This window comes from Sinocyclocheilus rhinocerous, unplaced genomic scaffold (genome assembly GCF_001515625.1).
Source record: "Sinocyclocheilus rhinocerous isolate Xijiao unplaced genomic scaffold, SAMN03320098_v1.1 scaffold937, whole genome shotgun sequence".
NCBI classification, from domain to species: Eukaryota; Metazoa; Chordata; class Actinopteri; order Cypriniformes; family Cyprinidae; genus Sinocyclocheilus; species Sinocyclocheilus rhinocerous.
The window spans coordinates 132,067-144,449 of record NW_015661998.1 but is presented as its reverse complement, the minus strand read 5'-3'; the positions used below and the strand labels follow the sequence as shown (position 1 = coordinate 144,449).

General features: G+C 38.4%; 1 pseudogene; it reads right to left on the bottom strand.

Moving 5' to 3' along the window:
• Positions 1-3,900: 3,900 nt before the first annotated feature.
• LOC107727166 (NACHT, LRR and PYD domains-containing protein 1-like) lies at positions 3,901-6,318 on the bottom strand (annotated as a pseudogene).
• Between the last annotated feature and the right edge of the window lie 6,065 nt (positions 6,319-12,383).

Sequence of the window (12,383 nt, the reverse complement as noted above, 5' to 3'; positions counted from 1 at the left end):
GTCGCTGGCGCAAAGAATATCTTTCCAATATTGCTGTTAGACAGCGCTGGCATACCCCTAGGAGAAATCTGTTAGTAGGGGATATAGTGATCGTCAAGGACAATGATCTACCCAGGCATAAATGGTCTTTAGGTAGGGTTGTAGAAACTACCATAGATTCAGATGGGCTTGTGAGGAGAGTTCGGGTTCATCTTGGTGATAAAAATTTGGGGGAAACCTGGAGAGTCTTAGTAAGCTTTCCGTAATTGAACATCCAGTCCAGAAGTTGGTTTTACTGTTGGAGGCTTGTTAATTCCTTTTTTTGGTCAACGGATTAAACATTTCGGAAACATCAGTTAAGGAGCATTGACCATCATTTCAGTGGGGTAGCAACAAGTCCAAATCAATTTCCAGTTGATATTCTCAAAATGGTTAATATTCTCCAGTTGATAATCTAATTGTGAGACAATTAGAATACCATTTTTAACCCAATTACTATAGAAAATTGATTAGTTCTTATATTTAACATATTTATTGTAAAGGATCCATCTGATGTATCCTTCATTTGCCGGTGAAACGGTGGGCGCAATTGAAGTCGCACTAGAACTGCGGCAGCCTTCGTTGCGCTGCAGTGATGCAATCAGCCTTCAAATGTGCTGTTCGAATTACGCAGCCTTTAGCTATGTCCGAAACCCCTCCCTATCCACTATATAGTGCACTATATCGGGTGTCAGCCATTTTGTAGTGCTGTCCGAATTCTGAGTGAACTACTTCTTTCCCTACATTCGTTTACTACTTTTTACCCACAATGCATTCTGATTTCGAGTGTACAACCGATGTACACTTGCTGAAGCATTATTTCCCACAATCCAATGCGGAGAACCGGCGAGCTGGAAGAGAGAGCGGGAGCGAGCGAGTTTGAATGAGAGATGGCCTTTACATCTTTCTTATTTCTGCTTTAACGTTTATTTCATACATTATATTAAAATATGTTGTGTAGGCAATAACTCAGTTTAATATTTTACAAATTTACTGAGGTGGCATCGTTGTTAACTTACAAAAATGATGATAATTTGGTGGATAATTTAAAAATGTTTGTTAATCACCTGTAGGTAGCGTATTCATTCTGATGTAAAATTAACGGTCGCCTGAGGGCGCTCTACGACCATTATCTTATCTGTGTTCAAAACGCTGCTCGGGAGAGTTTCAAGATACTTAATACATAAAATTATGAACGTGTTAATGTGTGTTTATTTTTGTTCTCAGTATTTTAATAGTATGATATGAACATAAAAGCATTACAAAACTAATTAATAATATACCATCAATGAAACCACAAAGCTGACGCGGAGGTATGTATAATTACAATAAAGTAATTTTGAGTGTTATTGCTATTAATATTATTTACATGTAATATAAAAGTACATATGTGCCGAAGATGTTTTTGCAACAGCTCCAAGTCTCACGAGCAGTGTATACGTCACCGTCCGAATCCGTTCACTTATTTCGCTCATTCCTTTCTGATATAGTCCACTCAACTGCCACACACTATATAGGGATTAGTGAATGAGTGAAAGAGTGAGCGATTTTGGACACAGCTTTTAAATTGGGATGCAGCTAAAATGTGCAGTGTTGAAGGGCACCCAAGACCAGGGTTGAGAAACCCTGTGCTTGATGATGGTTGGTTAAATTTGGAAAAAAACACTGACTAAAATGTGCAACCTTAGCCGTAATACCTGCTGTTTTAATTAGTTTGTTTACTAATTTGAGTACTCCGAGGGTGTTGTTGACCAACTCCATGTAAAACACTTCAGAAAGCCTGTTTTTTTGCACTGTCTGCAGATTACTGTAATATGGTCATTCCGTGTTATATTCCAGCAGGCACCGGACGTCTATGTAACGTCAGTTTGACGTTGGACATGACGTCAGACAGACGTTGCATTTTGGTTGAAAATGAAAATCGGGTTGACGTCAATATTTGATGTCAATTTGACGTTGACTTAACATTGGATTTTGGTTACACAACCTAAAAACAACAAAATATCAACGTCAGCTGACGTCGGTGGACATCAATTTAACATTGACATTAGACGTTGAATTTACATTGAATTTTGGTCACCCGATGTCGCAACCAAAATTTAACCAAGTATCAACGTCTTATGACATTGTGTGCCTGCTGGGATCAACCAAATTTCAAAAACTTCCCCAGCTCAAATCTTTGATTTTGCTAATATATTTTTTTTTTCTGGAGAAAGATAGACGCATATACTGATGAAAGCCAAAATATTAAATGCGATGGACAAATATTTACTGAGTATTTTGTAAAGGGGGGTCAAAATGACATTCTGCTTTAAATAAGCATTGAATATTTTGGCTTATGTCTATCTTTCTTCTGCTCTCATCTGCTGGTCAAATAGAAGAAGTGCACCTACACTGTAAAAAAAATCAGTATCAAATTTTGAAATTTGTCAACTTATTTTACTACATTTTACCCATTGTCATTTGTTCAGTTTATTTGAATTGACAAAATCCTCTCTGACTCTCTGATCACTCTTCTCAGACCTCTAATCGCCTCCACTTGTGATCAATAACACTCAACTTAAGGACTGTATTGATACTCACAATCATTGTATTCAACATATGGACCTCATCAGTGGCATGCACAGACCTCTAGAGGGGCAAGGGAAAAATCTGAGAGCAGAGAAATTGCGGTTCAGGGAGTGGGGGAGTGGGGTTAAGGGGGTGGACCCCCTTGGTTGAAATCACGATTTAGGGGCACCTAGACTGAAAGACACCTAGCACAGAACTGAAAGGGCATTTTAGTGTTGTGATTAAAGGGGCATGGGCTTGAGACCTGAGCAGCAAATATGCTAAGATGCTTTGTTTAGCTTGCTGTGTCTGGGATGTGGGAGTGCAGCAGGTGTGAGTAGTGAAAAAATTAAATGCAGATTAATTTATATGGATTCTGAATGAGCCAAGTGGAATGGATTTGAGGAAGCAGCAGCATGGTCAAGGCTGTAGCTAAAACACGGAATGGAGTTTAATTTATTAGGGCATTCCTCAAGTGGAATGGATTTGCCTGACGGCGCTCTGAAAGTGAACAGACATGCACTGAATTAGAAGTGAGTGGAGATTAAAAGTGAGTGGGTCCAATATTATTGGTCTTAAAAAATGGGAGGGTCTTGTCCCACCCATATACAATGGTTCCGATGCCCATGGTATGAGGACAGATTAATCATACATAGATTAAACACAGTAGCCCACCTACATAATATTTAGACTACCACAACATTCTTATATTACTGCACATTATTCAGAAGGTCTACCATTCAGAAAATTTCCATTCAGGGAAATATCAAAAACTTTAATTTTTTCCCCCAAATGTTAAATTCTTAAACAACAAAATATTGAATGCAATCTTTATTTACCCTTTATTAGAACCCTTTATTAGACTGAATGAAATTTGACATGATTATTCTATATTCCAACCATCAAAAGTTGCAAGAAAATAATTAATATGTTGTTCCCTGATTGCTGTTCACCAAACTTTGTGTCGTTACAGTGACATTTTGGGTAAAATGCTCAATTTGATAGTTTATGGCTAATCTTTAACCAAGAAAAAAATGTACACCAGAAATTCACCAACAAGTCTGAAATACACAGTTAGAAAAATACAAGTATAAATGTGGGTATACATTGAACTCATTTCACCTTTCCTGTACTTAGACGTCCTTTTATTTAGACATCCAAAAAACAAAAAAACAATTGTGATACTTATTTGTAATGTTACTATGACTTAATATTTTAAAATAAGTATATTTTCATTACTTTATATAATTCAGTATTTTTCTTGTATCCTCACTAGAGTATACTTCAGTCTGAGGTGATCACTGAGCTCAAAGTGTAGAATCAGACCAATGTTCAAAAGTGGTAAAGCTTCTCTTCCCGAAGAATTGAGATGAATTTAGCTTTCATAGTGTCGTCATGCTTACGTATAATCTCACAGATCTTTCTCATGCTGTCCTGACTGGTTAAACTCTGTGAGATTTCTGAATATGGTTCCTCATGAATTAGTTGCTGCTGAAGCAGTTTATCTGCAATGATCTGGACATTTGTAACTCTCTGAATGAGATCTGGCCAGTGGTCATCAAAATATCTTGCTTTATCTGCCTCACTCTTCAGACGTGACTCGTCTCTCTGTGGATGAATCTGATCAAGTTCATCTTTCTCAATTGTTGCAGTCCAGACCTCCTCCTTACCCTGTCCTCTGGTAAGAGTCATTTGAAGATCGTTCTCCAGACGTGTCTTGATCTTGAAGAAGTTTGGGTCAGTTTCTCTTCTGAGTGTGATCCCTTCTTTGGGATGGACAGAGGCTCCAGGAACATCAAGAATGTGTGGCGTTTTCATTCGAAATGGCCTATCAGGTCTGGGGTGCATGATCGAATAACTTTTCAATCTTCTCAACCTTTTCTTTTGCACGAGCATCAAATGGAAATAAGTAGACATGTAGAATGAGAGGAACTCTAGAGCGCATATAGAGAAGAAGATCGCAGTGTTCGTCCCATCCCATTATCCATCTTATAATGATTGTTTTAATAGAGAAGGATGGTTGGACTATCTTGGCATGGAATCGTGTCAGCTGAACAGGTTCTAGAGTTATTCCCTCGTCTTCTACACTGAGGACTTCCACAGCATCTCTGAGGAAAGCTTCAGACTCTCCTAAACAGATGTAATGTGGCAGATGAACTTCCTCCAGTTTCCCTGAGATCACCGTCACGTCCATCACTGGAGCGATTCGTTTGCACTGCAGCCTCTCCAGCTCTGCGTTGAGGAACTGACCGTCTACAGTTTGATACTTAAGAGTGATGTCACAATCACAGACCCATCTCATCCTGGTCCTGACACACTCGTAACGGCCTGGTCGAGTGCTGACCATGAACTTTGACACTCCTTCATCTGTACAGACTGACGGCTCAATCTGAACCCACTGATCTGGATCAGCTATATGAACACAAGCCTGACACTTCAGCAAAGGGTGAATATTGAGCCCAGATGATTTGAGGTTTGAGGACCTGAAGACAGAATGAAAGAGAGAGATATTTTTGATTTACAAACAGGGTACAAAATTAAATATAAACTAATAAATTAGATCCAGAAAATCTTAGCCTTCCAACTAAATTAGACATAGAGGAATTATTATGATTAGAAGATCTAACATCACATTATTTCAGATATTGAATTTAACTATTAGTCACATTCTGGATAAACAGTATAGTTTACGCACCCGGTGGTTTGTGTATCATGGTTGTTTGTGTGTGGTTTGTGTATGAATTGGCTGTGTGCTGTGTTTGGATCCAATGTGAGATCACAGGAATCTGAAAATAAGAAGAGAGAAACATCTATAGCACAACGACCATTAGAGGTAGGTGAGGTTGAGCATAAGGGGTTGTAGACCTACACTTTCGTAGTCCTGCTGTCATCATGATTTGTCCTCCATGATCCACACTATAAACACACAAACACAAATTTGAACTTCATCTTTCATGTTGATTGTCATTACAGTCATCACGGGTAGTAGGGTTTACTGCCATGCATAAGTAAAAAGTGGTAAAAAAAAAAAAGTTATAAAAACTAAGCTACTACTGTATGTTTATAACACTAAAGATGTCTGCTTATGATGATGTCACAGACAAAATAATGCAGATGCACATACACTAATTAGTTATGCTAAAATTGAGAAAACATCTATAGCACAACGACCATTAGAGGTAGGTGAGGTTGAGCATAAGGGGTTGTAGACCTACACTTTCGTAGTCCTGCTGTCATCATGATTTGTCCTCCATGATCCACACTATAAACACACAAACACAAATTTGAACTTCATCTTTCATGTTGATTGTCATTACAGTCATCACGGGTAGTAGGGTTTACTGCCATGCATAAGTAAAAAGTGGTAAAAAAAAAAAGTTATAAAAACTAAGCTACTACTGTATGTTTATAACACTAAAGATGTCTGATTATGATGATGTCACAGACAAAATAATGCAGATGCAGATGCACATACACTAATTAGTTATGCTAAAATTGAGAGATTATCTAGTTTGTGTTTCCCATAAGGATGTTTATCCCAAAACTCCCAACCGTCACACTTGTGACGCTCCATTAGGCAGTTGGCAAGAGTGGATAATGAACAGAACATTTACATTTACAGTTATTCATTTGGCAGACAGTTTTATCCAAAACAACTTGCAGTTGAGAAATACAACAAGCGATTTACCTTGGCAATAACCTTGGATAATATGGCAATAAACACGAGGAGTGCCATGAGGTTTCCGTCATCGTTCAAAATAGTAAATGAGAGCATAGAAAAAAGTAAAAGTTGTTTTTTTTATGAAGATGCAGTTAAATGCTCACGGAAGAGATGGGTTTTCAATTGTTTCATGAAAACTGAAAGGGATATGGCTGTCCTGATGGAGTTAGGTTTTACCGACCGCAGGCTTCTGGAGGGGAGGTAGATGCATATAGCTGTTCTATAGGCAAGCACCAATGACTTGATGTGAGCCATGACTAGAAGCCAGTGCAGACGGATGAGAAGCGGTGTGACATGGGCTCTCTTTGGCTCATTGAAAAAAGATGTGCTGCTGCTTCCTGAATTATTTGCAAAGGTCTGATTGCACATGATGGAAGTCCAGCCGGAAGATTATTGCAATAGTCCAGCCTAGAAATGATGAGGGCATCATGTTCTTTTAGAAAGGGCCTGATCTTTCTAATGTTGTGCTGTGAGAACCTGTATGATTGTGCTGTTTTATAAATATGATCTTTAAAGATCAGCTGATCATCATCTTGATAATCCCAAGATTCCTGGCTAAACTCGATGGGATTATCATTGATGAACCTTGCTGGATGGTAAACTGGTGCTGTATGGATGGGGTGGCTGGGAAGATGAGAAGCTCCCTCTTTGCCAGGTTAAGATGCAGGTGATGCTCTTTCATTAATGCCAAGATGTATGCGCTGCATATTCACATTAAGCGCAGCACTGTGTTCATTTACATGTGAGCAGCTAATGATCCAGTGTTCTCAGCAACTCAGTTCACTGTAAATGCTGCAAACTCCATCTCAGCATGTGTAGCGTTTAACATGCATTCGGTTATGATAGCTTTGATTCATTATTCATTCAACAGAAAAAGATTACTCGGTGATGTGTCTCCATCCACCTGTATTCCTCCTCTGGTGGAGGGCCATCTGAGATGTTTTCTCAGAGTGACCGTGAAGAAATTTTTTTGCAAAGATTGTCGGTGGGGGGAGTGAATGACCAGCGCTCTCTTCCACCCTCAATACCATGACTGAGGTGAGACCCTTGAGCAAGGCACCGAACCCCCAACTGCTTCCTGGGCGCCGCAGCAAAAATGACTGCCCACTCCTCCAGGTGTGTGTTCACTGCTGTGTGTGTGCACTTGGATGGGTGAAATGCAGAGCACAAATTCCGAGTATGGGTCACCAGACTTGGCCACATGTCACGTCACTTGATTTATTTTCACATGATTTATTTATTTTTCTTGTGGACAGATGAGTACAGAATGTTACTAGTTTTTTTTTATATGAAATATTTATAAATCTGTTGCCAACCTCCCTCCAATGCATGCATCTTGGTTATTGTTGACAGGTTCTCTAAAGCAGAACTGATGTTTCTATTTGAATTTCTATTTACATTTAGGAATTTAGCAGATGCTTTTATTCAAAGCGACATAGGACAATAGAAGCAATCAAAACCAACAAAAGATCAATAATATGCAAGTGCTGTGATAAGTCTCAGTTAGCCTAACACAGTACACGTAGCAAGTTTTTTTTTATATAATAGATAAAAAGAAAACAAGTAAATAGACGAGAAAAAACTTAGAGAAGATTAGTGCTAGAGAGTCTCTTTTTTATAATAATAGAATAGAAAAAGAATAGAGAACGTTACATTTCCATTTCCAATTAGTCATTTAGCATACGCTTTATCCAGGGGCTGACTGGAGCTAAAAAGTGGCCCTGGACTTTTTGGCACAGAGCGGCCCACCACACCATAAACCCACCAGCTCATTAGAGCTATTTTTAACACCACTTACTAACATACAAATACAACACAATACAGAAATATATTTTTAAAATTATTATCATTAACATTAATGAATGTCATAATGTAAAGTCATACTTCTTTACATTATAATTTGTCTTTCCTGGTGTATATGGCAATTTGTAAATAATATTTTTACACATCTCTTAGAGGGACAGTTTAATATCACTAAAGTTAAATGCCTATACTATAATATCAGTCCATATAACAATGCTCTGCTGTATTTTCAGCATCATTACTCCAGTCTTCAGTGTCACATGATCTTCAGAAATCATTCTAATATGCTGAATTGCTCGAAAAACATTCATGATTAATTATCACTGTTGAACACAGTTGTGCTGCTTCATATTTTTGTGGAAAATGTGATACTGAACACACAATTCATTCTAGAGTAAGATTTAAAATAATAATAATAATACTTTTATTCAACAAGGTTGCATTAAATTGATTTAAGTGACAGTAAAGATATACTTATTACAAATTATTTCTATATACACAATTTTGTTTAACTTTGTATTCAACAAATAATCCTGAAAAGGTGTCACAGTTTCCACAAAAAATATTAAGAAACAAAAACGGTTTTCAGTATTGATAATAATAAGAACCATTATTAATAACGGAGCACAATTAATAATTGAAAATAATTAAGCAGCAAATCAGAATATTAGAAAGATTTCTGAAGATCATGTGACACTGAAGACTGGAGTAAAGATGCTGAAAATACAGCTGCGCATCACAGAAATAAATTACATTTAAACAGAGTAAGTTTTGAAAATTTTCTTAGACACGTGAAATTTCTGAAGAAAAATAATGATATACAAACGTCTGCTGAAAACGGCTACGTTAATATTTCTGTATAGCCTACGCAGTGGCAAACAATGTAAATGGCATTTAAATCTGAGAAATTCGAAAAGACCAGAAGGCCTAGTAGTTTGCATGCTTGAAAATTAATGTCTGTCGTTAAACATTTTTTGTAAACCGTTGGTAAATATTGCTGAATTGTCTCATCATATTTAACATATCATATGTTTACATCTTACCTCAACTCGCATTCAAATGCCGCGCAGGTCAGCTCAGCTCATCTCATCTCAGCTTCTGTGAACAGTAAATCCCGCCTTCTTCAATTTGATTGGTTAAAACATTTTGACATTGACAAGCACTTTTAAGCCGCTGCGTCTGCACTGACTGAGGCAGAACGTGCTAAATTAATTAGAATGTTTGTCTCAAGTGGGCCGCGCGGGCCATTCGTCTGTGCCGATGGAGGGATAGTCTACGTTTACTGTAATTCATTCTTTACATTTACGCAATGGGCCAGCCTCAGCTTCTGTGAACAGTAAATCCCGCCTTCTTCAATTTGATTGGTTAAAACATTTTGACATTGACAAGCACTTTTAAGCCGCTGCGGCTGCACTGACTGAGGCAGAACGTGCTAAATTAATTAGAATGTTTGTCTCAAGTGGGCCGCGCGGGCCATTCGTCTGTGCCGATGGAGGGATAGGCTACGTTTACTGTAATTCATTCTTTACATTTACGCAATGGGCCAGCCAACATTGTACAGCGGCCCACCAGGAAAACTCCCGGTGCTCCAGATGGCCAGTCCACCACTGTGTATAACTCAATTAGAAACCCTATCAACTAACAATCAATGAGTACGTTTACATGGACAACAATAATCTGATTTTAATATGATTAATACAATACTCTGATTAAGAATCTACCATGTAAACAGAGATTTTTAATTACCTTAATCCGGCTAAAGTCATACTCGAAGTAAATGGATATCGAATTGAGACATGTAGAGTATTCCTATTTTAGTTGCATTATTGAAGTGCAGTATAGACATGTTTGAATTAAGACATGTGGAGTATTCCTATTTTAGTCGCATTATTTAAGTGCACTAAAGACATGTACTCACCTTAATCACATTATTACCGTCGTGTAGGACTTTTCGCCACATTTTGCGACAGGATACACACAACAGTGGTCAACCGTTTGAGAGGCAAACAACAGAGCTTCAACACCGCCGTCGTCTGTTTGCACGTACAAATAATTAACTGCACTTGAAGCTTTCATAAAATTTAAAATGAAACACCCACAACTGTATATGGCATCATCACGAAGACGAACTATATGTTATATTCTGGAGGGGACGTCAGATGGCGTGGGGACGTAATGACGTGTGCCATTAATCGATCTATGTACTATAACATGTAAAACGGGAACATGAAAGGAATATTCTAAAAGCAGCTCATGTAAACACCTTAATCATAATATTGTCTTATTTAGAATAAGGTAAATAATTAGATTACTGATGTCCATGTAAACGTAGTCAGTGAGAACTCAGGCAGACAGAAACAGGGAAAATCCTTACAAGCTCTGACTTTATTGATGCCCTTTTGTTGGATAAACTGCTTTTTTCATTCCTTGCATTTGTAAGTCTCTTTGAATAAAAGCATCTGCTAAATTAATAAATTAATTGTCAATATAGAATACTGACTGATACATTGCTGCATCCCTAATATTTTGGGTAAAAACATTTACTCCATCCCTAAATGGGTTAAAGTTGACTACAACTTGCTTGATGTGTGGAGATTCACTGGCATTTAATATTATTACACGGTTGCCTCTTTCACACTGTAATCCAAGTAAATAACCATAAAATGATCTAAATGACTTTTCCAGTAAATACACAAATCTACTATTCACACTAGCAACAGCAATCTTTTTATCATTAAGAGATCATTCACACATCAGCACCATAATACAGATAAACTCTGTGATGTCAATCCTCAGAACTTTAAATCGGCGCTGTGGTGCTGCACGCTGGCGTGAATGACACCAAGCTGCGGCAGACTGAAGAGGGACTTCAGGAGCCTGATCGAGACGGTGCGCCGCACATCACCCGCAACGAGGATCATCGTGTCAGGACCGCTTCCCACGTATCGACGAGGACACGAAAGATTCAGTAGACGTTTTGCTTTAAATGAATGGTTATTGTCATGGTGTAAAGAACAGAAACTGCTCTTTGTTAATAATTGGAATCTTTACCCCCTGTCGCCGATCCATCGTGCAATGTGAACACAGCAGCAACTGAATGCTACTCCAGATAGTCACGCAGTGTGAAAATCGAAAAAAATCCGACGAGTTTGAAAATCGTGCAGTGTGAACTCGGCTAGAATTGCATTGAAAAACAGTATGTCCAGCTATAGACAGGCTCTAAAAGCTGCCAGGGCCGAGCATATCCACAAACTCGTAGAAAAATAACCAAAATTAAAGCTGCAAGCAGCGATGAAAGGGCCCTCGCACCCGGGCTCACTGCCACCCGGTGGCCATAGGAGAACAGCAAACGTTGGGCAATATGCTTTTAAAGTGGTAAATATGTGTGCCAAATTTCCTGCTGCCAACAGGTGGCGCTAAGATAATAACTGAATATTGGCATGTAGATGTCTTCAGGCCAGGAGTCTTACCAAACATGTGAAGTTTGGGGCAGATCGGACATTGCATGTTTAAGTTAGTGTAAAACAAGTAATTTCCTGTTGCCAGCAGGTGGTGCTATGACTATAAATGAATATTGGCCTTAAGATGAGTTCAGGCCAGGACTCTTATCAAACATGTGAAGTTTGGGGCAGATAGGTCATTGCATGATTAAGTTAGTGTAAAACAAGTCATTTCCTGTTGCCAGCAGGTGGCGCTATAATTATAACTGAATATTGGCCTTTAAATGTGTTCAGGCCAGAACTCTTAGAAAACGTGTGAAGTTTTGGGCAGATTGGACATTGAAAAAGCGCTAAGATAATAACTGAATATTGGCATGTAGATGTCTTCAGGCCAGGAGTCTTACCAAACATGTGAAGTTTGGGGCAGATCGGACATTGCATGTTTAAGTTAGTGTAAAACAAGTAATTTCCTGTTGCCAGCAGGTGGCGCTATAATTATAACTGAATATTGGCCTTAAGATGAGTTCAGGCCAGGACTCTTAGAAAACGTGTGAAGTTTTGGGCAGATTGGACATTGAAAAAGGAAGTTGTTGTAACTCATGCATACATAGTATTAATAGCATACTTTAACACTTAGTAAGTGTTGCTAGCATTTTTGAGCATATTTCTAGCATGTTTAGCACACAATGGCATATTTTACTGTGTTGCTGATAGTGCATCACAGTGTAAAACATGTCACTTCCTGTTGCCAATAGGTGGCGCTATAACTATAACCAAATATGAGCATGTAGATGTCTTCAGGCCAGGACTCTAATCAAACATGTGAAGTTTGAGGCAGATTGGACATTGTA